The 27,799-nt window shown below is 44.5% G+C and overlaps 1 protein-coding gene and 1 pseudogene across 19 annotated transcripts in view; one reads left to right on the top strand and one right to left on the bottom strand.

Annotated features, from left to right (window-relative positions):
- Window positions 1-27,799, bottom strand: part of RBFOX2 (RNA binding fox-1 homolog 2) — a 272,463-nt gene that overhangs the window by 232,291 nt on the left and 12,373 nt on the right. The window lies entirely within an intron of this gene.
- On the top strand, window positions 26,357-26,602 carry LOC123393091 (annotated as a pseudogene).

Below are 27,799 nucleotides of genomic sequence, written 5' to 3'. Positions count from 1 at the left end.
ACCTGCAGAAATAATCATCATAATCAATTAAAAGTCAAGAAGCATGACTCTTTACCTAAGTTCTTCCTGTTACCTGTAAGGTCTGGGACCATTGTCTTTCTATCCTCTGTGAAATAAGTAAAGTGGTTTAGAGTGGGATTATAATGCTCACCAGAGGTAAATAAAAACTGATGCGCACAGGCAAAGGCCGTGTGGTACTGAAGCAAACAGGCGCTCCTATAGGAGCCACTGTGTGGCTCCAAGCGAGTGCACCCGCAGGAATGCAGGCCCCCTATTGCCCTGAAAAGACAGGAATCTGGATTTCATGTGTGGTCTCCCAGTGTTTAAATATTAAATCCACATGCCTTCAAAATAGTGTGCAAGCCAAGCAAAACCCCATATGTAAGGGCCAGACCACAGGCCTCCAGTTTGCAGCCTCTGGACTGGACCATTCTGAGCCCTTCTAGTCCTGATAGAGCTCTTCAAGGAGACATCTTCTTAAAAACACTGAAGAAGAGACAACGGGATTAGAGAACAAAAAGAGAAAAGAACAGTCTCCGTCCCCAATGTTCCAATCAGATCACAGAAGACTCCTCTTCCTAATTCCCCAGCAGTAAATTCTTGTTGCCCAGAAAGCAATATTCTGTGTCCTAGACAATAAAAAGATCAACCCCAACTTCTCCTTTTTAGATTATAAAAGCAGTGTGTCCACGATATTCTTAGTGATCTGGAGTAAACGTTTGTGCTTTTGCCCACATGTGCTTACTAAATATTCCTCTCCTAGGCAATCAAGAATGCTTCAACAGAAGCACAACTCATGTGCACGCACACAGACAGACACACACAGACAGACAGACACACACACACACACCCCACAAAGCAAGGAAATCAATTATGGTGAAGACTGGCAAGATGCCCCAAAGACACAGCAGGAATTTGATATGAACAGCAGGATGAGGAAGAGAATGAATAATTCAGACTCCCGGATTCACTTAACAAAGTTCTGTCTAGCAGAAGCCGAGACCCATGGCTTGTGGGCTGAGCTCCCTCATCTGAAAGGCAACGCTCCTCACTGAATAGAAAGCCGACGGTGCCTGTCCTGAAGCTACGAGAGGGAAGAAATGACAAACTTGCACCAAGAATAACTCAAGTTCTTTTTCTGAAAGCCAACTCATCATGAAAGACCAGAACTGACAACAGATGATGTTTCCTTACCATCATTAGCAGAGAAAAAAAGAACATGCATATTTTATTTATGTCCACCCTTTAGGCAGGCCTCCATTAGACTAGAAAGCCAAAGTAAACAAGATAATGGGAAAGGTGAAAGAAAAGATACCAGCCAGAACAGCTAAAACTGAACAGACATCCTCCCAACCCCTACTGTCCTCCTTCCAAGGCTGAAGCAAGCTACCAGCACTATCTTTAAACTAGCAATAAGGCCTGATTTACCAACTATTCGTCGATTGCTTAGTCTAAGTTCTACATTATTTTTATTTTTTTTAAGATTTTATTTATTTATTTGACAGACAGCACAAGTAGGCACAGCAGCAGGCAGAGGGATTGGGAGAAACGGGCTCTCCACAGAGTGGGGAGCCCGATGTGGGGCTCGATCCCAGCACCCTGGGATCATAACCTGAGCTGAAGGCAGCCAATTAACCGGTTTAGCCATCCAGGTGCCCGTCTACGTTTTATTTTTAGACACAGGCAATTCTGAAAACAGATCCAGATCTATCCTGAGAATTAATCAGTCCTCATAAATTCAGTCTGTTGGAAGCAAAGGGTTTGTAAATATCTATTAAAAAAAAAAAAAAAACCACCAGAGCTGCTACATAAACGGGCTGGCCAAAAGAACGGTGAACAAGCTAACCTTGTCTCCTGTGCTTCTATGACGAGGTTGGTTTTTATCTTCCATTCTTGGTTTTCAGTGACAAGAATGAAATATTTGTTAACATTCAACATTTAAATCTTTCAAATCTATGGTGCTCACTGATGCGAGTAATTCCTTCAGTCTCACATCTGTGACAATGTTACTTGCAAACCTCATACCAGGAATGCGTTAACTCCTGAGGGCCCTAATTACTAACATTGCATTGGTACAAAAATCAGGGAAAGAGAGCAAATCGGAGGTGCTCCTCACATCTTTCTAAGGCTGTGAAGATAGAGTCTCTATGCAATAAATAGATCTCAAGGGGCACCTGCGTGGCTGAGTCAGTTAAGCATCAACCTTTGGCTTAGGATTAATCTCAGAGTCCTGGGATCGAACCCAGTATCAGGCTTCCTGCTCAGTGAGGAGTCTGCTTCTCCCTTCCCTCTGCTCCACCGCTCCCACCCCTCCCCCCACCCCTGTTCATATGCGCGTGCATGCACTCTCTCAAATAAATAAAGAAAATCTTTTAAAAATATAAAAATAAGGGGCGCCTGGGTGGCTCAGTGGGTTGGGCCTCTGCCTTCGGCTCAGGTCATGATCTCAGGGTCCTGGGATCGAGCCCCACATCAGGCTCTTTGCTAGGCAGGGAGCCTGCTTCCTCCTCTCTCTCTCTCTGCCTGCCTCTCTGCCTACTTGAGATCTCTGTCTGTCAAATAAATAAATAAAATATTTAAAATATATATATATATATATATATATATGAATGAGCACCTGGGCGGCTCAGTCACTTAAACATCTGCCTTCAGCTCAGGTCATGATCCCAGGGTCCTAGGATCAAGTCCCACGTCAGGCTCCCGGTTCAGCGAAGTCTACTTCTCCCTCTCCTACTGCTCCCCCTGCTTGGACTCTCTCAGTCAAATAAATATATAAAATCTAAGAAAATAAAAATAAATAGATCCCAAATATTATACCAGTTGAGTAACAAAAACAGTATCAAGAATTACCATCACAAAGAAATGCAGTCAAAAGTAAGCTCACATTTTTTTGTAAAGATTTTATGTATTTATTTGACAGAGAGAAATCACAAGTAGATGGAGAGGCAGAGAGAGAGAGAGGGAAGTAGGCTCCCTGCTGAGCAGAGAGCCGAATGCGGAACTCGATCCCAGGACCCTGAGATCATGACCTGAGCCGAAGGCAGCAGCTTAACCCACTGAGCCACCCAGGCACCCCGTAAGCTCACATATTTTAAAAAAGATTTTATTCATTCATTTTGAGAGAGAGAGAGCACGCACACAGAGGGAGGGGCACAGGGAGAGGGACAGAGCATCCCCAGCAGACTCCATGCTGGATATAGAGCCCCACATGGGGCCTGATTCCACGACTGCAAGATCATGACTGGAGAGGAAACCAAGAGTTGGACACTCAACCAAGTGAGCCACCCAGGCACCCCAAGAGAAAGCTCACACTTCTAAAAATCACTTTTAAAATTAGCCTGATTCCAGGGGTACCTGGATGGCTCAGTCATTAAGCATCTGCCTTCAGCTCAGGTCATGATCCCAGCATCCTGGGATCCAGCCACGCATCAGGTTCCCTGCCCTGCGGAAAGCCTACTTCTCCCACTCCCATTCCCCCCACTTATGTTCCCTCTCTTGCTGTCTCTCTCTCTCTCTCTCTCTGTCAAATAAATAAATAAAATCTTTAAAAAAAAAAAATTAGCCTGATTCTTCAAAGTTATCAAAAGCAACAAACAACTCCAAAATTCCAATGGCTAGACAGGAGGTATTTCAGCCCTAAAGGCAAAGAAGAAATAGCATTTTAAAAAGTAGTAAGGGGCACCTGGTGGCTCAGTCCACTGAGCACTCCCTTAGGTTCAGGTCATAATCCCAGGGCCCTCCCCCGAAGTAGGTCTCCCTGCTCAGTGGGAAGCCTGCTTCTCCCTCTCCCTCTGCTGCTCCCCCTGCTTATGTCAAATAAATAAATAAAATCTTTAAAAAAAAAATAAGTAAATAAGTAATGGCCTGCTCTTTCTGGTGACGATAACCAAATTTTCCCACCTGCCTCAGGTCAGCCCCTAGGGAATTAATCTATCATGCCATCATGAAGGGCCGTGTGATCCAAGAGCAGTGACTCCAACCAGACACCCTCCACGGAAGGGACAGTGATTACACCAGATGGAGACTGTGTGCCACGTTCTACGTTACAGATCATAATTCAAGAGTTTGTAAGTCAAGCTTCTAAGGGTCACAGACAGAAAAGAGCCTCTAGGGGCGCCTGGGTGGCTCAGTGGATTAAGCCGCTGCCTTCGGCTCAGGTCATGATCTCAGGATCCTGGGATTGAGTCCCGCATCGGGCTCTCTGCTCAGCAGGGAGCCTGCTTCCCTCTCTCTCTCTCTCTCTGGCTGCCTCTCTGTCTACTTGCTCTCTCCCATCTCATGTGTGCACTCACTGAGTCTTGCACACGCACTCTTTCTCTCACCTCTCCTCTCTCAAATAAAATTAAAAAAAGAGAAAAAAAAAAAAAAAAAAAAAAAGAAAAGAGCCTCTAATTTCCAAATGCTTAATGACAGGCACTTCTAGAAATCAGGTAATATAAAGACCTACCTGCTATTTCTTTCATCAAAGAGCAAATAAGACGCTGCTGATCAACTTTAACAAAGTAGAAATGGGGGACATCCTCCCAGAATAAGAAAAAATTTTATTTGGTCAATTTGGAGCAATGAGGATTTAAATTAAAAAAAAAAAAAAAAGAAAGAAAAGAAAAAGAACCTCCCCAAATGATGTGAATGGGCAGCCAGAACTGAGAAACATGGGTCCACCTAAGTTTTGAAACAAACTAGCGAGGGCTGCTTACCTAATGAGATAAGGGAAATATATTCAAAGGAGGTTGTGGCCTTTGCATATGACCGTTTGAAATGATTATCTCCAGCAAAAGACCAAACGTCACTCAGTGATCATTCACCCTGAAAATCTGGGACATGTATTCCACACAGATAAGGTTCTATCAGTTCTAAAAGCCTATAATCTGTCCAACCATTAACAATCCATTAAATACTGGGCCAACTATGTATCAGGCACTGTGCTAGATGATAGGAATTCACAAAGAAAAAGATCAAAGCTTAGTCCTTACCCTCAAAGAACTTACAGTTTGGTAGGAATTCAAGGTAAAGAGGCACTTAACAGACAGTGAGAGAAATGCCAGAAAGGGTAAAGCACAAGGAGCTGTGCTAGCAGTTAGGAGAGTTCTTAACCGCACCTGCGATATTACGCATAAGGTTTCCAAAGAAAACTCACCTATAAACCAAGATCTCGAAGCTTTAGGATAGTGTGTAAAAGGTGGAAAGAGAACCATTCCAGAAATAACTGCCAGGAAAGGGGCAGGCTCTGTGTGTGACAGGACTAAAGGGCACTGATACGATCAGAGCTGTTTCAGATGATCACTTCTAAGAAAGGTCACTGCGATAAGAGTGACTCGGGACGGGGGGGACATCGGATGGGTAAGCGGCGGCACCGAACTAAACAACAGCAGAGTTTTGCCAAGAGGGCGGATGAGGAGAGGTCAAGCGCGGACACGGTGGCTTCGCTGTGACTACGGGGCCCGAGCGCGGGTGCCCACCAAGCGGCTGGACACAGACACGTGAGCACGGGAAGGAGATCTAGGCTACGGATAACAATGTGGAAGCTGTCAGCATAAATCTACCTTTGTGTATCTTACACAAAGATACACAATAGATGATATTGTGATATATAAAGATGATATAGATAGATAGATAGACAGATGATAAATACAGCCTTCGCTGTGCATTAGCTGGCCCAAGGAGAGCACATGTAACAGAGGAAAACACCTAGAACAGAATCCTGAATGATGGCAATTCTAAGTGGAGCTAAGAAAGGGACTAGGAAAAGGTCCTGTCGGGTGGGGAAGTGCATGTTAAAAGGATGCTGCCATTAAAAGGATGCTGCCAGGGCGCCTGGGTGGCTCAGTGGGTAAAAGCCTCTGCCTTCAGCTCGGGTCATGGTCCTGGGGTCCTGGGACCGAGCCCCACATTGGGCTCTCTGCTCTGCGGGTAGCGGGCTTCCTCCTCTCTCTCTCTGCCTACTTGTGATCTCTGTCTGCCAAATAAATAAATAAAATCTTAAAAAAAAAAAAAAAAGATGGTGCCGGAGAGGCATTTCAAAGGCAGGGAAGACCTAAAAGATAGCCACTGGACTTAGCCACAGGGGTTACTGGTGACCTTGGGGGAGTGGAATTTAAATGTCGTAGCTGAGGAAGAAACCAGACTGCAGTGGGTTCAAAGGATACAGACAATTATTTTAAGAAGTTGATTTGTAGTTTATAGAAGGGAGAAGAGTAAAAAGCAGCTAGAGGGTAAAGGACTGAATATGCCAGATTTTATTTAAGTTTTATGAGAGAGACATGTATAATGTTGATAAGAAAAGATACACAAAGGTAGATTTCGGGGCACCCGGCTGGCTCAATTGTAGAGCATTGTGACTCTTGAGCTTGGGCTTGTGAGCTCCTGCCCCACAATGGGTATAGAGATTACTCAAAAATAAAATCTCTTTAAAAAAAAAAAAAGGTAGACTTAAAGATCAAGGAAGATATCAGAACAGACAGTTGATAGGGTTAATGGCAGGAAGTGAAGGCTTCCCAATCTGGTAGCTTCTGTTCCATCTATATATTAAGAAACCAAAATTCTTACTTAACTGAAGGGAAAGTGAACGTAGAACAATGACAAACATTTGAAACAGCCTTAGTGGCATATCCCCAGGATGGGTCACTCAAAAACACAGAGGTTGGGGCGCCTGGTTGGCTCAGTGGGTTAAGCCTCTGCCTTCAGCTCAGGGTCCTGGGATTAAGCCCCGCATCAGGCTCTCTGCTAGGCAGGGAGCCTGCTCCCCCTCTTTCTCCGCCTGCCTCTCTGCCTACTTATGTGCTCTCTCTCTCGCTCTCTCTCTGTCAAATAAATAAAATCTTAAAAAGAAAAAAAAAAAAAAAAAAAAAAAAAAAACCACAAAGGTTGCCAGGCAGGAGTCAAGGGTCCGGGAAACTTTGGAAACCATGAAGGCAGACAGCCGTATCCATCTAGGCCTAGGGTTTTGCTAGGTAGGTAAAACGAAATGCAAATAAAGAGAGAATACTGGCCAAAGAGCAGTTTAAGCAAAGAACTGTGAAATCTAAAAAAGGGAGGGAGGAAGCAACCACAGCAGGTTCACAGGAAGGGAGAGAGCACCAAGGGGTCCAGCGCGGGGGACTTCGCGACACTGAAGACGCGAAGCAGGGACAGTCACTGAACAAGAGCACTGGGAGGGCACTGCAGAGCAGATACGATCCCTCCCATCTTTAAATTTTCAGAAATGAAGCAGTTCCAGATGGACACGACAGAGGGTGTGTCCTTCGAACAGGAGGTGCAAGTGCCTTGCGACTGCGGTCAGGGAAGAAAGCGGATTCGGAAGAACGAAGAACGGAGAGGACGGGCCCACTGAGGTGCGGGATCAGTCACCGGCACAGACGCTGGGTGTCCGGTCTCTGATGACAATAAAGGAAGAAGGCAAGCCCACAAACCAGCGCCACCCTTAGGTGGTTTGGGGTTGGGGTTTTTGTTTTGTTTTTGTTTTTACTGTTTTTTAACAAGGGAGAGAAGCAAGGTAATGGACAAATGGACAGCACTGGGCACGGGGAGAGGGTTGATGAGCCAAACTGTCAGAGCTCCGGGAACTGTGAGGAGCAGGGAATTTCGCCCAAGGGTGATGATTAGACAGGCTTACTGGAGAGGAGCAGGAGGACAGCAACCTCCCTGAAGCAGCAGGACAAAAACCACCGGGTAGGAGGGGGATGGGGTATCCTCAGCAAGGAACTGAATATGAGGAAGGGGTGGAAATAACCCCGGGAAAACGCTGAGGAGGAGGAAGGCTGTAGTACGCAACAGGAAAAATGGGACAGTCTGTGAGGGGACGGGCCGCTGGAAGGTCAGGTCGGGAGAGAGAGTACACGGCCGGGCCTGAGATCACAGGAGAACGCAGATGACCACAGCTGCTTGGAGGCTGACCAAGGAGTGCAGAGTTGAAAGGGGCGACCGGCTGGGCTACTGCAAGGAAAGAGAGGAGAGGACGGAGCGAGGACGAGAGAGGAGAGAGGAGAGAGGGGGCAGGGGAGGGGGAGAGGGGGAGGAGAGAGGGGAGGAAAAAGAAGAGAAAAGAAAAACAGAAAAGGAAGAGAAAAGAAAAGAATCCCAAGAGTTCCTTGATAGAAAACTGGCACCGGGCAGGACTTGGGCCTTTTGACAGCAGTCAGCATCAGCCGGGGTTAATCGATCTGCAGGGGTCAGGGTCAGCCAAGACAGGGCTATTGGAATCCCACAGGCTCCACCCTACATAAAACAATGGCAGCCTCTGGTCTCTGGAGAGAGCGGGGCGCCCTCAGGCTCCTCGAGGAAAAAGCCTATAGACGACCTGCCCGGCCTGTTATGGAGCCGGAGCCGTCAGTCGTGACCTGAGCCGCGCTGACCAGAACACACACCAGTCAGGCTTCCAGTACAGGACCAGTGACTGAACAACCAGTACGTAATGGCAAATAAATAACGAGAGGCTCAAGATTCAAGAAGTCTCGTGCCTCTAATAAAAAGCATTAATAAGCTAAACAATTACACTGCTACAAGTCTAACATATGTAACTGTTCCTGTGCTAAGTGCCTTACGTGCAGTATCTCATTAGTTTTCACAACTCTATGAGGCAAAAACTATGATTACATTTTACAGATGAAGGAACTTAGCCTCAGAGAAATTAAGACACTTGTCCAAGGTTATAAATGTATTAACGCAGCAGAGCCGGTAGGAGTCCAAACCCCAGACTCTCCATCACCACGCTCTGTGCCTCTCACGGTGCCAGCAGACGCTGCCAACCTTTCCAAGCACACGTGCTCTTGCACACACAACTCCGAATGGCTGCTGTCGGGCAAAGCACAAAGAAATAAAAGGCTGATCCTTAAGAAAACGAAGTCCGCTTAGAGAGACGAGATAAACACACACGCGTGCACATGCACACACAGGAAAGCAACAATCCAAAAACTACACGTAAGTATCAAGATTATGCGAATGATAACAAGGGCTGAGAAGACAACGAGCTTCGACAGATTTTTAATTTTCAGTCCAAAGCAACAAACTGTCTAACAACCCATTCATCGAAGCTTTCAGATGTCTCAAATGGAAAAGATAACGTCAAATTCCTTAGCAAATGCCTGAGTAAATCATAGCGAAATGCCAGAAAAAATGAAGTCGAGTGGCCTGAAACGAATACCTGCTTCCTGAGTCCTGAGCCCATTCTTTTTTTTTTAAAGATTTTATTTATTTATTTGTTAGAGAGAGAGAGAAAGAGAGAGCACACAAGCAGGCAGAGCCAGAGAGAGAAGCAGGCTCCCTGCTGAGCAAGGAGCCCGGATGTGGGACTCCGTCCCAGGACCCCGGGATCATGACCTGAGCCGAAGGCAGCGGCTTAACCGACTGAGCCCCCCAGGCGTCCCTCTTGAGCCCATTCTAATCCAACCACTTTCCCATATGTGCCTGGTTTCCTTGACCCGAAGCTCTCTTCTGATGGAGACCAGACAAAAACTGGCCCCACTGGTTATGTCCACCGGCTCCCATGTCCTGTAGGTCCTGCCTCCCATGTCAATCTCAACTTCGGAAGTTTGAGGCCAAGCCAAAACTCAAACAGCCACAGGGAGGGGAGGCATGCACGAGCCTACCTTCGGACCCCCAGCCCCGGTCTGCATCCACACTCCCGTCTAACAGGCCCTTAGCTCCCACGCTACAGCTCAAGGTCCCGAGTGCACCATTTCTGTCTCTGCCTCACACACCTCCTCACCCCTCGCCCCACCTTCATTCGTTCTCCCAGACAAGTGAACTCACCTCCATTTCCTTTGCAGTAGAAAACAGAAGGATATCCTGGCTTTCCTTTCAAACCTCTCCAAGGCAGAATGAGATACAAATTAGTTCTTAAGTGCTCTGAATCCTCATTGAGAGAACTATGGCATGCATGTAACAGTAACACATTGACCATGGAATACCCAAACAACCTTACTCCTAAAAAACCAACTGAGGCATAGTCATGCCACACATCAACACAGGCATATACCAGCGTTTAAAGCTCAAGCAAAGCTGAATTCAACCCTGCCTCCCCCAGCTCTCTGCACCACCAAAAAAAGACAGCTTTGATCATAGGTCAGAGTTGGCAGCCTCAAAATGAATAAACCTGTTCCAGGTAACACTGCTAAAGTGGCAGGGGCAGGGGAGATGGACTTCAGCCACTGAACTCTGACATTTCTAGAGGTGATCAGTGAAACACAGGTACACTAACGGGAAAGCAGCAGAAAAATAGGGAGGCGCAGCGGTTCCCAAATAGGTCCACAAATTCCTTTATACTACTCCCTTCAAGTGGAGCCTTAAAAAGAATAGTAAGTGACACTTAATTCTCCTCCCCTTGAGAAGAATTAGACTCAGACACTTGCTTCTAACAAATAAATTAAAGCAGAAATGACAGTGCATACCCACACACTCCATCATGAAAAGCACTGCAACTTGCCCTTCACCAGCTCTCTCCTTTACTCGATCTCTCACTTGATCACTCACTCTAAGGGAAGTCAACATGAGGTAGGGAAGACACTCAAGGAGCCTAAGGAGAGGTCCTTGGGTTTCCCACCAACGGCCAGCGAGGAACCTACAACATGCCGACCACCGTGAAATGAACCATTTTGGAATCTCCCAGCCCCAGTTTAGCCTTCGGATAAGTACATCCCCAGCAACAGCTTCACTGGAACTTCATGAGGGATCCTGAGCCAGAACCACACAACTAAGCTGCTATCAGATTTATGACCCACCGGAGCTGGGAGATAATAAATGTCTGCTGTTTCACGTCTGTAAGCAGAGGGGTCATTTGTTACATAGCACAAGAGAACTACTATCAACAGCACATGGTTGTACAGTGGGTCCTGAGTCCCAAAGTATCACTTGGGTTCTGGGAACAGACACTACCAGAGAGGAGCACACCGGGAGTTCAGTAACGTCCTCTTCTCTTTGGAGCAGTGATGGCTAACAAAAATATAGTGAGAGCAAGAAATACAGGCCATATGTAATTTACAATTTCCCAGTAACAACATTTGGAAAAGAAATTGGTAAGATAAATCTTAATGTACCTTTTTTGCACTAAGTCTTTAAAACCCAGTATGTATTTTGCACTCGCAGTGCATCTCAATCTGGACTAGCCATATTTGAAGCCCAGGATAGTCACAGGTGGCTAATGGCTACTACATATTACAGGAGGCCTAGAGAATTTTTTTCTGCAGCTTGTTACCCTTTTAGAGATATGAGTCCAGAGCTCAAAGAGGTAAAAGTAAAGAATTTTTTTTAATGCCTAAGGAATTTTTTAAAATTTTCTTCACTGAGATACATCATTTGTATAGGTTCCCAAGCTAGGAAGAAGTGGCCTTCGTGGAAGGAAAGACGGAGGGTAAGGGCAGTGCCTGCTGTTAGGAACTGGAGGGACCACTTTGAAAACAAGAATCAGGGCACCTGGGTGGCTCAATGGGTTGAGCCGCTGCCTTCGGCTCGGGTCATGATCTCAGGGTCCTAGGAGACAGTCCCGTGTCGGGCTCTCTGCTCAGCGGGGAGCCTGCTTCCCTCTCTCTCTCTGTCAAATAAATAAATTAAATCTTAAAAAAAAAAAAACAAAAAAAAAACAAAAGGAATCAGAGGGACTACAGAGAACATCACCTGCACTTTTTTTTTTTTTTGAGATTTTCTTTATTTATCTGACAGAGATCACAAGGCAGAGAGGCAGACAGACAGAGGGAGAAGCAGGCTCCCCGCTGAGCAGAGAGCCCAATGCGGGGCTCAATCCCAGGACCCTTAAGATCATGACCCGAGCCGAAGGCAGAGGCTTCGAGCCACCCAGGCGCCCCGCACCACCTGCACTTTTAACCAACACCTCCCTCGCTGTGCGCTCATCTGCCCATTTCACACAGCCCTACATCCATCTGAAAAGGAAAGCTACAGTTTGTTCTGAAGCATATCTGGAAGGAAAAGAAAAAAAAAGGCAAAGTAAAAGAACATTTGGCTTTCACAAAAACAGTTCTCCTCCAGCTAACACATTTGCCTCCCCTCCCTGGTGATGTTATCTTCTAAGATCACTGCTGTGAGGAGGAACAAATCAAAACCAGAGCCCTGGGCAGACAGTAATCACAAGCAAACCTCCAGTGCAACCAGAGGCATCCTTTTTCTCCTCTCCACTCCCACTTCTTGAGAAGCTAGATTCAGGCCACTCTGGAAAAAAGTCAGTTGTGTGAGTCACTGCAGCCATCCCAAGGGGCCCTGGGCAAAATCCAGAGGACAGCTGGAAACAGCTGTTGTGAGATCAACTGCAAGGGGGGGGGAGAGAATGAATTCATAGTTTATTACACATGATCCCATTCTGGCCTCAGAAAGGCTGGTTTTTCTCTCCCAAACAAAAAGTTGCTTCTCCCTTCTTACTTAAAATTCTTTTCCTAATGAAGGAAGCAACAGATTCACCACTTAAGCCCCCGAGACCATCACCCAGTGTGGGATACCACTCCCACTGTGCGTCTCAGTGGGGGGCGGTAAACAGGAACCCACCAGGTAAGAAAAAATTATTAAAGAGCAGCGGTAAAGGCAGACACCTTTGACTTGAACTAAACAATTAAAAAAAAAAAAATCACCAGGAAATATGAGACTGCTGAAATTTAGCAGAGAAAGAGCCTCAGGGAAAAAGGAGTTCCACTCTGATTCCTCGCACGCTAACGGGGTTACAAGCACTGTCCATTAAGGAAAAAGGAAGATATGCCTGAGAGTGTTTCCTTGCAGGACCAGAGGCAACCAGTCTCTAGATTTCTAGTCTGCCTTCCTGTTAGCCAAAAGAATGTCAGTCTTCACACATCAACCCTAGAAGTCCTGGAGAAAGGTGGCTGACGTCTGGTCCAGGTATTGTACTAAAACAATGAGCTGTGTAACAACAGCTACCTTTCCCACACAAGAACGCCTCAGAGTGTGATAAGCGAGGGAAGAATGGGGATTTCCTGGCACCTGACACGAACTAGTCTAACCGGGCTCTGGTAATATGAGACACAAGGAACTGGGAAGCATGCTCCTCGCCACCAGGTCTCAGCACACCCAGACAGCCACCCTTGAAAACCCTGAGCCTCCAGCTCCTCTGGCTTCCATCCACACACACTCCACGGTGCTCAGCTGTGGATCTGACATCATTCTAGACACTCATGTGGTAGAAGCAGTCCCTATTCCTCAAATTCACCAGGCAAATCACCCAAGAAAACAGCAGAGTTGCTGCCTTCACGAGAGGTCCAGAGAGATGTTTAAAAGCCGGTGAAAAATCCCTCCAACTCTGCCCGTCGCGCCCCTGCCGTCGGGTGACACTGTTCCTCAAGTTAAGATAGGAAGGTTCAAATCTCATTACCCTTCCTTCCCCGAAGTGCTGTTTTTCACTATAAACTTTAGTAATTTCTTCCACAAATGTTTAAGTATTTACTATATTACATCATATAGAGGACCTCTTGCAATGAACTTCCAAAGCTGGAGGTCCTGCCAAGGGCAGAAGGAACTGCGAGTGGGGAGGGGTGCAGAGGAAAGTCGGAGTCAGCTTCCAGGGCCAGAGGCAAGTTTCCCTTGGCCTCCCAGGTTTAAGATTACTATAATTAATGACAACTTGTAAAAGTCATAAAAACTTTTTCAACTGCCGGAGCTTACATCCTGGATCCCTTTTGTTCTTTTCTCCTCTATGTCTCACCTTTTCAAGTGTCCAGCAACCCTAGAAAAACAACTGTGGTACAATTCCATCCGAAATCCAGTCTTGCTCGCCAACAAATCAGCAAGGTTTAGGACCCTTCACCGCGTTTCACATCATCAACTTAAACTGTTCAATTTAACTCTGGCTGAGTTTATACACCATCTACCCAACTAAATCAAAAGCCTTTACAGATCCATCCCCTGGATCTTACTCTTCCTGCCCAAACCCCCACACACTGAGTAGAATCTCAAACAACACTTCTTGGTTAGCTTTTAATTTATGTAAAAGAGTGCAGGGATGAGACGGAGAGACTGGGTCTAAAACGTGCAAAATGCGGAAGCAATGAGGGACACCTGGGTGGCTCAGTCGGTTAAGCGTCTGCCTCAGCCCAGGGTCCTAGGATCGATGCCCGAGTCAGGCTCCCCGCTCAGTGGGAAGCCTGCTTCTCCCTCTGCCTGCTGCTGCCCCTGCTTGTGCACAACCTCTCTCTGAAAATAAATAAATAAAATCTTAAAAAAAAAAAAATGAGGAAGGAATGAAGTTGTGTCTTTCCAAAAGAAGCCACGCTCCAGAAGCAAAAAAAAGGTTTTTTTTATCAAGTCTCAGGACAAGATGACATCCAAGGCCCCGGCATCTCCTCACAACAGTAAACTTCTGTCTAACACAGCTCAGCAGCCAAAGCCACTTACACTTTCATCCCCTTTTCCTCCAGAAAGTACTTCTGATAACCCCAATAACTTCCTTTCCAATGAGCCCACGGTGGCTGGCACTGCAGTGATAACCAGCAAGGATTTTAGTAAGTCCAGTCATCTGTGTTGAAAGGCAACTTGAGGAAGCCAACAGATAAGCATGTCCCAGGCCCACCCTCGGGGTGGGGGGCTCACCAGGTTGAAAAGGTAAGGAGGCTGTGAGAGGAATTTACCACCAGCTGTAAGGTCAGACTGTATTCAACTTAGTATGTTCATGGTAGTAATCATACTATTTTCTTCAGGGTTTTTATTTTCCCAACTGAGGCAACAAGAAAAAAGAATCATAATTAGGGTCTAAGGGCAAAGTACACATTGATTTTTAAAAAGTAAGTAATGGAGGAGCACCTGGGTGGCTCAGTCGGTTGAGTGGCGAACTCTTGATTTTGGCGCAGGTCATGATCTCAGGGCCATGAGACTGACTGAGCCCTGCGCTGGGCTCCACACTGGGCGTGGAACCTGCTTAAGATTCCCTCTTTCCCTCTCCCTCTGCCCCTCCACCCTCTAAAAAAATAGTAAGTAACGAAAATAATTGAACCTGAGACTGCAGAGGGTCTGGTCACGTGAGAATTTTAGTTACCTACACATCGCTAGGTGCGTACTGTCAGCCATGCCTAGCACACAGGGAAACTCTAAGAGGGAAGCAGTGGAGTAGCCCGGCCCAGGTCTTCACAGGAGACAGGTGTCCACAGGCAGAAGCTAGGCTTCTTAAGACTATAACCTGTGGGGAGAACTTGTCTTAGACATAAAATTTAAAAAAAAACACACACACAGGAAGGCACTATTAACTTCACAGATTTAAAATCTAAAAGCAGGAAATGCAGAAGTTACAGTTCTTACAGGAATGCTAAAACCCATACACAATATTTAAACACAGAATTTTAGATCTGGAAAGGGACTGATTGCTAGACAATAAATCAGTATTACAAGAACAATTCCAACACACACTTGTGTCCAAGGAGTTCAAAGCACCTGGCCCTAAGCATTACGTATGTGCGGCATGAGGAAGACTGATGCTTTGACTTTTGCTCTTTAGGATTCGTGCTAATTCACAACTCTGTATTACACTTATCTTTATTCTAAAAAGGAAGGAAGGAAAACAGAGGGATGGAGAGAAGGAGAAAAGAGGGAGAGGGAATGAACAAAGGTACCCAAAATGTGTTTTATCGCCTACGATACGAAAAATGCATCCCACTAGGGGTCTCAGCTACACCTTCCTTGTGTCTGTTTTCCTATGCTTTTCCTTGATCTTCTCTAGGGCTGTTTTGGGTTTTGTCCACAGCCCTGGTTTCTCTCTCTGTCCCACTTTGTGCCTTTTGCCTGTCTTCCTTCCGTGTCGGCCAATCAACCTCTTTATCTCTTTCCCTATCCCTGCCCCTTGCTCACATCTCTACACAACACAAACGTAAATTTCACTCAAAAGCAAACAAATGTGGGGCACCCGGATGGCTCAGTCAGTTAAGCACCTGCCTTGGGCTCAGGTCATGATTCCAGGGTCCTGGGATGGAGACCCGCTTCAGGCTCCCTACTGGGTGGAGAGCCTGCTTCTCCCTCTCCCTCTGTTGCCCCTGCTGCTTGTGCCTGGTGCTCTCTCTAATAAATAAATAAAATCTTTAAAAAAAAAAAAAAAAAAGGCAAACAAATGTTATAACTGTAAGTTCCTTACAATGTTACAAATCATCTGATCTGATCCTTCCAGTTTAGGAAACTGAGGCTCTGAGAGATTACATAACTTCCCTGATGTCACAAAACTAAATAAACAACAGAAGTGAAACTAAAATCCAGGTTGTTCCATTAAAATACTAAAAGAAAGCACAGAAAGCTTTTTTTTTTTTTTTCAATTTATGCATTTACTTGAGAGAGAGACAGCGCACAACACAGGGAGAGGGAGAAGGAGAAACAGACTCCCTGCTGATCAGGAAGCCCAATGCAGGGCTCGATCCCAGGACCCTGGGATCATGACCTGACCTACTGAGCCACCTAGATCCCCTAAGAAAGTTATTTTTTTTTATTATTTTTTTATTTTTTAAAGAAAGTTATTTTTTTTTTTTAAGATTATATTTATTTATTTGACAGAGAGAGATCACAAGTAGGCAGAGAGGCAGGCAGAAAGAGAGAGAGGAGGAAGCAGGCTCCCTGCTGAGCAGAGAGCCCGATGCGGGACTCGATCCCAGGACCCTGAGATCATGACCTGAGCCGAAGGCAGCGGCTTAACCACTGAGCCACCCAGGCGCCCAAGAAAGTTATTTTTAAAGCTCAGAGTGTAGAAGCTCTTTCCCGGGGGGGGGGGGGGGGGAGATCCGAAATTTTGAAAATACCTTACATATTCAACTACATTCCAAAACACATGTAAACACATACATACTTGTAAGCTACAAACAAATTCAAAGGACAATGACAATATGAATGGGAAATTGTGCATCATGAATGATAGGAGCTAATTTCCTTAATGCATAAACATTACCAATTAAAGAAAAATTCTTTCTTTTAAACCTGGAGTTCATGAAAAGAAATACAAATGAATTTGAGGCATTTAAAAAAAAAATCCCCTTATATTACAGACATACAAAAGATCAAGACACCATTTTTCACTTAGACTGTTGAAAAAGTATGGAAACACTTTGCCAAGAGGACAGGTAAAAGTCACTCTGCTTTGCCGTTCACAGGAGTACACAATTTTGGAGGCTGCTTGGCAATACCTATAAAAAATTTAAACATACCTGCCCTTAGAAACCAACAATTCCACTTCTCAGAAACTGTTCTAATGTACCTACCTATGTTCACAGAAGAACACACATACAAGCGGCATTGCTTACAGTAGCAAAAGACTGGAAACAACCTACATGTCTAGCAACAGGAATGTTTAAACAAATCATGATTTAAAAAAAAACAAAAACCTTTCTATGGAGTACTATGTGGTCATTTCCAAAGAATGAGGTTGATCTGTATAAACTGAAACAAAATGTTCCCTAAAACATTCTGTTCATGAAAAATGAAGAGGAGACGGTAGGTATATAAAGGAGTACGCATCTCTAAGTACCTAAATCAACAGAATTCCTCTAGAACAGAACAGAAACTACCAAAGCTTCTATCAACACCAACACTCCAGAAGGAACTCTAGGACTCTTCCAGTTCTGTAAAAAGCTAAGTTCTTCTCCACTGCTAACATGCAATAACCTTCTTCAAAAGACTCGTCCCCTAATACCTCTCCCTGAACTCTTGAACCCTATACAATGAAGCCCTCTGTTCCTTCTCAACCCCTTCTTTGCCAATGTACGGGCTCATCACCTGGGCTCCTGGCAACCTTTTCATACCCCTACAGCTTTGAATTTTTCTTCACTTTCAATATTTCTCTATATTAGCATTAACTCATTTTCCCCATAAACCTGCCCTATAGCCTTCCAAAGCCTAAAGGCCATTACTAGGACTTGGCGTTCTCTTTGTTCTCCCCCACTGCTGCTTTTCCACCAATTCATTAATTTTTCATCAAACACTGACTGGGTGACAACTGTATACCATGTATATTATAATAAAAAGTCAAAAAGAGAAACCTGACACCTGGTCCCTGTTTTAAGAAACATGCAGCCTAGGACAAATGTTCCAAAGCACACCTCAAAGCATCCAAGAGAAGGAAAGAAAACAGATGCAGGGGAGGCACCCTAATGTCCGACAGCTCTGGCTACCTCTAGAGAAGGAACTGCAGGTGGTGGTCAAAGTCACCACTGGCTTTACCTGTTTGTTTCTGGGTTTTTTATTTGTAAGAATATATTTACATATTAATTTATAATTTAAAATAAACTTTAAAAAGGAGGTGATGTCTAACTACTCTTTATGTTCTAACACCTACCTAGCGTGCTGTCTTGCATATAAGCGGAGCTCCATAAACAATCACTAAAGAAAAGCACAAACGGATGCGCAGAGTTCTACAGAGCAGAGTAGAAGGGAGGAGAAACAATCAAATTCTGTTGCCTTTACTCAACAAAGGTAATGCGGGGTGTGTCTACCTTGGCACTACTGACTTCTCAGATTGCCTTGCTCGTCATGAGGCAGCTACCCTATGTGTTTTAGGGTGTTATACAGCACCCCTGGCCTCTACCTAGCCGACACCAGCAGCACCGTGACAGCCACAAAAATCAAAAACGTCTCCAGACATCACCAAATGTTTGGGCAAAATCTCCCCAAGTTGAGAACAACCGAGTTAATGCTCATACATCGTACTACTTCCTCAACTGCCAAGACCTTCTGTCAACCTGCCCAATGATCCCAGTGCTTAGTCCTCAGTGATGTCAGTCCTTGGGCTGACAACCCTTCCAAAGCCTCCAAGTTCGACCTATTTATTTCCAGCATGCTTTCCTCTACCATAATCATCCGTCTGATAACTAGTCCTTGGGAATGGTCACTACCCAAACTCTTCCAACATCAAGATCTCAAATCCGTATCACAAGCTCCTGTCCTTGTCTTCTCCAGCCCGCTTACTGCACCTGAACTTGTCTGTTCCGGCTTCCGTGTGCTACACTCCCGCGCTTCTCAGTACAGTCTGATAAAGAAACCATTAGGACCACCTCAATTCAAGCTGCCACTTAACTGAGACTAAGTAATCGTTTTATCCCACTTTTTGATAAATCCTTACCATACTTTGTTTTTAAACTTTCTCTCCTCTCCTCAAGGTGCCAAGAACACCCTGCCTGCAGGCTACTTTTCTCCCCAAACTGAAGGAAGGAGGTCCCGGGACCTGAGCTTAGTCACCTGCCTTCTCCTTACCTCCTAGACATTTGGTGCTCAATAAACAGGTGTTCAATTCAGAAAGGAAAAACATCATGGCTTTATATTTAAGAGTGCTTTCTACAAGGGGGAAAAAAAGCTCTAAATCTCTTTCTAATTCAAGATTTTATTTTGCAACTCTAAGCAACCTCAAGGAAAGTCGACATTGCCTCTCCAGTTTCTCAAGCTATCCCCGCCAACCGACGGCACACACTGCTGCTGCAAATGGGTCCTTGGGGTCATCATTAGGGCACGGAGAGGTGTGAGAATGAAGAATAAAATGTAAGTGCCAACGGTAACCGGCCATACCACAAACAAAGAAGTGCCACCCGTGAGTGGCTCTCGACGCCAGAACTCCGGGAGAGGCAGAGGAGTACCTGAACGGGCTAAGAGACCATCGACGGCAATCCCACATGCTAAAGACCCATCCCCTGGTCCTCTGTGAAGAATGACCAATATTTTCCAAGAGTACAACTGCTCTGCAACGGGACACAAGGACTACAAGTCCTTAATCAGCAGAAACCATGGTACAATATTTTTAGAATTAAATGTCCCGTTTGCACCCACGCTAATGCCTTCCGCAGGTACAAGCTTACCGTCAGAAGAAACAGGCAGCATCCACGTTTCACTTAAAGAACCTCGAGGTCCCTATCGAATCAAAGGCATAACGCTTTCCACCAGCTTTTGTCCCATGAGATAATTATGGAATAAGAAGCCTGGCAAAAGCTTTGGCAAAATAGAGCCAATCGTTTCTCAAGACATGTTCTAAACGTTTTTCTTGACCTTCAGCTTATGGTAGCTTAGACAAGTATCTTAAAAGCATTTCTAGTGAGCCATTTTTGGTAACTTGGGAGCAAAATTATTTTTAGCTAAAAAAGTTTTTTTCAATCCCTCTCCCATAACTCAGAAGCATTTAACCAGGTTTAGTTCAAGCTTTCCAGAATAATTTTTCTTTGAGTGAATTCAAAGCACAGAGGACGTCCCAGCTTCAAAGGAGAAACTTTCTCCTTAAGAGGCACTGACAACCAAAATGGGCTAATATACAAGATATGTAAAAAACAGAACAAAACAAAAATCACTTGCCTACCTGCCACCTACCCTGGTATACTGTGAGATCAAGCACATTAACATTCATAAAATTTTTTGGACGCCTCTGACCGACAAAACATTGTTGTTACAGCATTCCAAACTATGAAGAGCAAAATGCGTGCCTGCACGGTAGAAAGTACGTCACATAGACTTAAATGTGATGAAAGGGAACATCAGGTTCAAGTTGTTTCCGTGCAGCACTCAAACCGTGATTCCAAACAGAGAGAAGGCCTCTTCAAGGATGAAGGCAGCTGCAGAAAAATAAGGAGTTCTGCTGGAAGACAGGTCAACCACATGCATACAACATTAACCAAATACAGGTTTTCTTTGTTCTCTCTTGTTTTTCTTCCATGAACAAAGAGCGTCACTACTCCACCTACCAGGAGGTTATGTTCCTTGAGGGGTGGGAGAATCCAATCACCATCACCACCACGTCAACTTCAAGAACGGCATACATGACTGCAGGAGGACAGCAGTCTGTGGGGGCACCAACCGCCGAAGACTTCAGAAAAACCCCATCCGTGTGTCCCCCCCCCCCCCCGCTGACCTACCTGTGGTTCCTCTCACCTTGTCCTTGCACGTGCTGCCGCTTCCGCCTGGAATGGCCTGTCCCTGCCTCTCCTCTCCCCTACTCGCCTGGCCCCTACTCACTCACTCAGTCCTCAGCAACAGCTCCTGCAGAATGTTCCTCCTGGGCCCATGCCACCCAGCTGGATAAGAATCTCTTTATTATGCTCCCATAGAAACACTGCACTCATTCCTATCAGGGTACAGAAGCTCCTCTATTACCCCAGGTTGGGTCTGGAATGAAAGGCTGTTCCTAAGTCCACTAGTCCATAAAATTCCAATATGAAAAAAATCCAAGTAACCCATTGGGTGTACATCTAGTGAGGAAACACTGAAGAAAAATGGCTTATGGTAAAGGTTTTAACTTGTTTTATTTCTCCTCAGCTCACTTCATGACTTGCCCTTGCCTCTTCACAACTGTCTGTGTTGTCGAAGAATTCACCTGTACAAGTACTCGCCCGTCACTGCTCACGTGACTTCCGTTTGCAATCGTGTCTGCATTTACCCACCCCACCGTATCAGCATTCTTCTTATAATCAGAGACTTTAGCCTTCCGGAATAAGACACAGTTAATAATAAATATAAGCACCAACAACACCCTATATACTAATAAACAACGTGACAGACAAAATTAAAACGGCCGTGTGCCACCACCGGCACTATTTTTTTCCTTGTGGTAAGCAGAATTAGCACACTTCAGCTCTAACACACGACTTCATTTTTCTATAAAAATTAGCAAATTCAATTATAAGTAAAACAGCTCCTATACTTACTCCTACATCATTTTAGTAAATTATTTTTAAAACAACACAAGCATGTAATACAAAACTCTAAAGGCACAAAAGACTATAGTAAGTCTTCAACTATACCCCTACTTCTCTGTCACTTAATAACCCTCCCCAGATACAATGCGCTATCGGAATCTTGTGATTCCCAGCAAAGAGAGTCTGTGTGTACAAGAATATATGCTTTTCATTATTATATTAATAATATAATATTACTATATTATTTTTATTAACATCAGCAAACTATACACTTTTCTGCACCCTGAATTTTTACACTTGATGTATTTGAGTCTTCTGTTTGTTCACAGAGAGCTGTCTCATTCTCTGTAATAAATGCATGATATCCCATCCTGCTGATGTACCTTATTTTAGTTCACAGATTTCCTGTTGAAGAGCATTTTCTTTTGTTCAATGGTTTGCTACTTCAAGTAATTTTGTAATGTATATTCTCACACACAGATGCAGAAGTATCTGTTGGATAAATTCCTAGAAATAGAGCTGCTGAGTCAAAGAATACATGCATTTTACGTTTTAGCAGATATTGCTAAACAGCTTTTCACAAAGGGTATGTGGCTTTTCACTCCACCAGCAACCGTGAGTACCTACTTCTCTACCTACACACTTAGCAATACATTGTGTCTCTAAATTTTTGTTTCAATGTATAGTTGGTTCCAGAAACCTCCCATGATAAACTTCACAGGCTCCATTATAATGTTCCTTTTACTCTGCAGCCCCACGGTCTAGCCTATTGGACGCATTTAAATGTTGTTAAGTGAATAAATGAAGCGCCAAGCGAAAGAGCAGGGGCTTTTCGGGGGTGTCTGCCTGGCTAAGGCAGAGGAGTGTGCAATCTTGATCTCAGGGTGGTGAGTCTGAACCCCATGTTGGGCAGAGAGAGAACTTTAAAAAAAAAAAATAAAAAGAGTAGGGGTTTTTGCACAATGAGAGGTATACCTTTTTTTTTTTTTTTTTTAAGATTTTATCTATTTGAGAGAGAGACAGAGATCAGGAGAAGGCGGAGGGGCAGAGGGAAAAGGAGAGGGAGAAGCAGATTCCCCTGAACATGGAGCCTGATGCGGGGCTGGATTCCAGGATCCTGAGATCATGACCTGGGCCGATGTCAGATGCTCAACCAACTGAGCCACTCAGGCACCCCGAGGTTTACCTTTCATATAAGGAAAAATGAAAGTGATTTAAATATCAGCAATGTTTCCCTTTTAGAAGGGGGAGGTAGGTAAGAAAGGATGGATGGATGGATAGATTCTGATCTAAAATAGTTTCTCCTGAGGGGGGAGGTTTAAAAGCAAGAAATACTTGCCCAAAATAAAATATTATCCTACCTTAAAGATATATAGCCTATCTTTAAAATTTCAAGAAAGCAGAGGGCCTCCCATGCAACTCCCAAAGGAACAGTAAGGTTCTTTCTCTGAAACTGCCATGGGATCCTGAAGCTTCTCACATTAATTTCCTTACCCAACTTTCCAAATAATGGACTCTCATCGTATACTGTACACAATCACAGAGTTGGTTAACATTTCATTCATCTGCTTCTGTACAGTCCCTGGCATTGTCCTAAAAATCTTTCAGGGGATACAATAAATCCTGAACTCTGCGCTGTCACTGGTCAGCACGTGTTTGCCATGGTCTCTGGTGTCCCTGCTTGGTGCCACAAGCACCACCGTAACAACCGATGACACATAGAGTGTTCATCATGGACCAGGCACTCCTCCAAATACATTTTACTGTACACACTCACTTAATACTCACAACAACTTTGCCAGGAGAAACTATTTTCCCCATTTTACAGATGAACAACTGAAGCACAGAGGAGGTAAGTAACTTGCCCAAAGGACACACAGATGAGTAGGTATACAGACAATTTGAATCTAAGCAGTCTGATACCAGAATGCCTTTTAATCCAGGATCTTAATACAGTGTGATAATCGCTCTGATAGAGTTGTGCAAAGAGTCTATGTTCCCGAACTACTAGGCTTTGACATATACTCAGTGTATACCTCTATCAGAGCAATTATCACACGGCATGAAAGTTACCGGTGTACACATCTACTTCCCCACTGCAAATTCAAGTCTTAAGCATCACTGTGCCTGACACTACCGGACTCGATAAAATCTTTAACTGGGTTTTAAGTTAAAAGACTGAATAATCTCATTTCTATTGCTTGGGCTAGTACTTCATATTTTCTATGTTGGTTCTCCTTCTGCTCCTGTGTGTCACCATTTCCCAAGACCCATCTCCTCTAAGGCAAGATCTGCCTTTCAAATTGCACTGCTTGCCTAGAGATGCTGGCCAAACCTCTCAAGCTGCCTTGGGTACACTGTTGGGAGTCCTGAAACACCAGACAGACCCGCACCACCATTCCTGCTGGGCAGGGCACCGGCAGTAAAGCTCCTACCCCCCCCCCACACCCCACCCCAGCAGCCACCAGTATGGATCACTGGCTCTTATCAGGAACATGGGAGTAACCTGAGCCACCTGCCAGCCCATCTCTCGACTGCTAAGACAGGCGCTTTCTGCGATCGGGTTGCACAAACGCCTGGAAACCTTACACCAGGTATGAAGGAAGAAGCAACCGGGGAAACAACAGAGCATCTGGTGCCCCGCCTGCTTCCATTCACTGCGTGGGGCCAGAGACTGAGCAGGCCTCATTCACTCATGGCAAAGCCTTAGGACCATAAAGGTTGTTTGGTGAGATTAGCATCGCCGTATAATGGAGGTTAGCATCCACCTAGAGTGCAAGACACATCCTCACTGGCCTCATTCTCCAAACGGCTAGAATGCTACCTCCCCTCTAACATCCTTGTGGAGACAAAGGTCCACTGCAGAAGCTAACTATGAAAAGCACAGTTTTACTTCAGACCTTTAAATGCATAAGTCTCTAAAGGTCAAGACTAAGCATGCAATCCTTAATGCTGTCTTAATGTCTGGATCAGAATCCACTGTCTACTAAACAGGAAAAAAATATTCTGTTTGTGGAACCGTATCTCTTTACTCCCCGTCAGGTCTCAGTGGGAGAGGGGTCACATCCCAATGATGATGACCATCCCCTCAGTCCCGACTGTCAACAAACGCAGGGGTTACATGAAACCAACAGCAATTATGGCTGCTGAGACACAAACACCTACTAGGAACTAAATCTTCCTTTCTCACAATTCAACACCAAACTTGGTTCACTGACCAGCCTCCTGACAGCAGTGACATTCAATCAGGATAAGCTGGACATTCTGGATGCATCTGGTATAGAAAGTGTCATACCGAATAAAATCACACTGCAGTTAGAGTCCATGTGCAATGACTCAAGGCAGATCCTGAGTATCATTACTGACTCAATGACAAACAGGATATCTGACCCAAAAAGAGCCCTTCGAGTGGATAAGGACAGGATCGGGAGCAGCTGACTGGGACAGGTGGAGAGCTAAGGACGCCTATCTTTTGCCCAAATATCTTTAAAGGTATCATCAGTCAGAGATTTGTAGGGTATTCACATGAAAGACTGGAGAGGCAGATCAGGTCTCTAAAAATAAAAACAAGAAACATTAAAAAGAAAGATTAGGTTTCTGACCCCCTGAGTCCATGAAATGCAGACTCCCACTTTCTGAGGTCTTGTACTAATCAGGCTCAGCCCTACCAGAGACATTTAGACTTAGTTTTATCTCAGTAGCCCAGGACAGAATAATCCTAATTCCAGAAACCTAATTAAAAAAAAAAAAATCTACAAAAAATGTTCTGATCTCCAAATGCAGAGAAAAAGAAAAGCAAAGCACAGGGAGCGTGCATAGTAATACCACCATTTGAGTTTCTAAAAGGGAGTGGAGAAGATATTATGCAGGTACTACCTCCGGAAGGATGGCCAGAAAACTAACCACAGTTACCTCCAAGGAGAAAACTAGGTAGTTGGGACAAGGCAGACACTTTTTACTCTTTTCCGCATTTTGAATCATTCACCATGTGAATATATTCTATGCTTAAAAAATAAATGACAGGGGTGCCTGGGTGGCTCAGTGGGTTAAAGCCTCTGCCTTCAGCTCAGATCATGGTCCCAGGGTCCTAGGATCAAGCCCCGCATCGGGCTGTCTGCTCCGCAGAGAGCCTGCTTCCTCCTCCTCTCTCTCTCTGCCTGCCTCTCTGCCTACTTGTGATCTCTGTCTGTCAAATAAATAAATAAAATCTTTTTAAATAAATAAATAAATAAATGGCAAGCCAGGGTGGGGGGATAAACCCCACGTAAGAAACCCTCAGAGTAACTGTACCAGAATAGTAAGAAAGATGAAGATATGAAAGATTCTAATTAGACCTAAAGCCAAAGTCTGAGCTTACTGCTTGCCGTCCTACTGAGCCCAGAATAACTGAAATGAGCACATCGTCTCCCTTACCCGACTGAAGCAGGGAGCTGGTAGGATGACTTCTAGATGCCTTCAACCCTCATTTCATACTACCCACCATTATCGATCCAGTGATTTATCTACTGCTGATCTACCAGCTGATAACAAAATTACAGATGGGATAACTTTGAGGCAAATAACAAGCAAACAATAATAACAAATTACCATATACACAGCAACTAACTATCCCATTTAACCTCCCCCAAATATGAAGTACAGGAAAGTGAGATAAACACATGAAGCTTCTAATACAATGCATGGCACATACAAGCACACACCAAATCTTGGCAAAATCCCAATTCAAAACACTGGCCACTTTCCATGCTCGTGGTGGGAGCAGCAGGCGCCCCTCCAACATGCAGACCGATGCCGGCAAGTTTGTGGACCTGCTCACACTGTGCCTCGGACATGCTCTGCCAGCAATCGCACCATTGGCACCAAAGACCACACACCCATCCAGGTGATCGTGGCCACGAAGGCCACAGGTTCAACTGTCAGTTGAAAACCTAGGCTATCTGTGGGGCCATTCGCAGGATGGGTGAGTCAGACGACTCCATCCTCCACTGGCCAAGGCCGACAGCATAATTTCAAAGAACTTCTGACTGAAGAGGATCATGGATGTGGAATATTTGTTACAAATAAATAGTAAACTGAAAAAAAAAAAACCCCACTGTTTAGATCCAAATTACTGAAGAAACTGAAGTCAGTATTGACTTCTACAAGACTCAAGAATTACTGTAACTACATGGATTACTGTTAGGTAATAGACAAAATACTTTCAATATTAAATATATGTCACATGAAGACAATGAAGTTCACGTTCAGTATTCATTCTTTCTCAATCATACCCTTTGGTTTGAGGGGCACGAGGCCCAAAGGTAAAGGCACTGAATAAAGAGCCACAAAATCTGGTAGAAGCATCAGTTTTGCTACTTCCTAGTCATGAGGCTTAAAGAAGTATATCTTTACCATATGAAAAATAGGAAAAAGAATCACTTATCTTTTGGGGTTGTTGTAGGGACTATATAAGAACCTATATCAAAGCATTTTATACACTATGAAATATTATATAAATTTAATTACTGTACATTTTGTACAATTTTAGTCACCAAGCTACAAATCCAAAGATGGTGATTACAGAAAAAGCAACAAAAATTATTAAAGAGATTTTTTACAAATAAGCCCTATAAAGACTGATTTTTTTTTTCAACAAACATTTACCAGCTTCTTATTATAATATTTCCCTGACATTCATGGAGAAGCTGAAGACAGAAACACTAAGAGACTGTTCCTGCCCTTAAAGAAGTCAAGGGGCAGGGCGCGCCTGGGTGGCTCAGTGCGTTAAAGCCTCTGCCTTGGGCTCAGGTCATGATCCTGGTGTCCTGGGATCGAGCCCCACATCAGGCTCTCTGTTCAGTGGGGAGCCTGCTTCTCTTCCTCTCTCTCTCTGCCTGCCTCTCTGCCTAACTGTAATCTCTGTCTGTCAAATAAATAAATAAAATTAAAAAAAAAAAGAAGAAGAAGAAGAAGAAGTCAAGGGGCATTTGGGTGGCTCGGTCGGTTAAGCATCCAACTCTTGATTTTGGCTGGATAATAATCTCAGGGTCCTGGGGTTGAGCCCCGTGTCCAGCGCCATGTTCATCTCAGGGTCTGAGATTCTCTCTCGTTCTCCTTCAACCCCGCCCCTCATGCTTGTGCTCTCTCTAAAAAAATAAACTTTAAAAAAAACTGGGGTACAAAAAAATAAGGCTTGATAATTATAACAAATATGGCCATTATATACTGAACACCTATTATGT

Source organism: Mustela putorius, unplaced genomic scaffold (assembly GCF_011764305.1).
Source record: "Mustela putorius furo isolate JIRA1106 unplaced genomic scaffold, ASM1176430v1.1 tig00000738_pilon_pilon_pilon, whole genome shotgun sequence".
Classification (NCBI taxonomy): domain Eukaryota; kingdom Metazoa; phylum Chordata; class Mammalia; order Carnivora; family Mustelidae; genus Mustela; species Mustela putorius.
The sequence above is the reverse complement of the archived record's forward strand: the minus strand, read 5'-3'. Positions and strand labels throughout refer to the sequence as shown.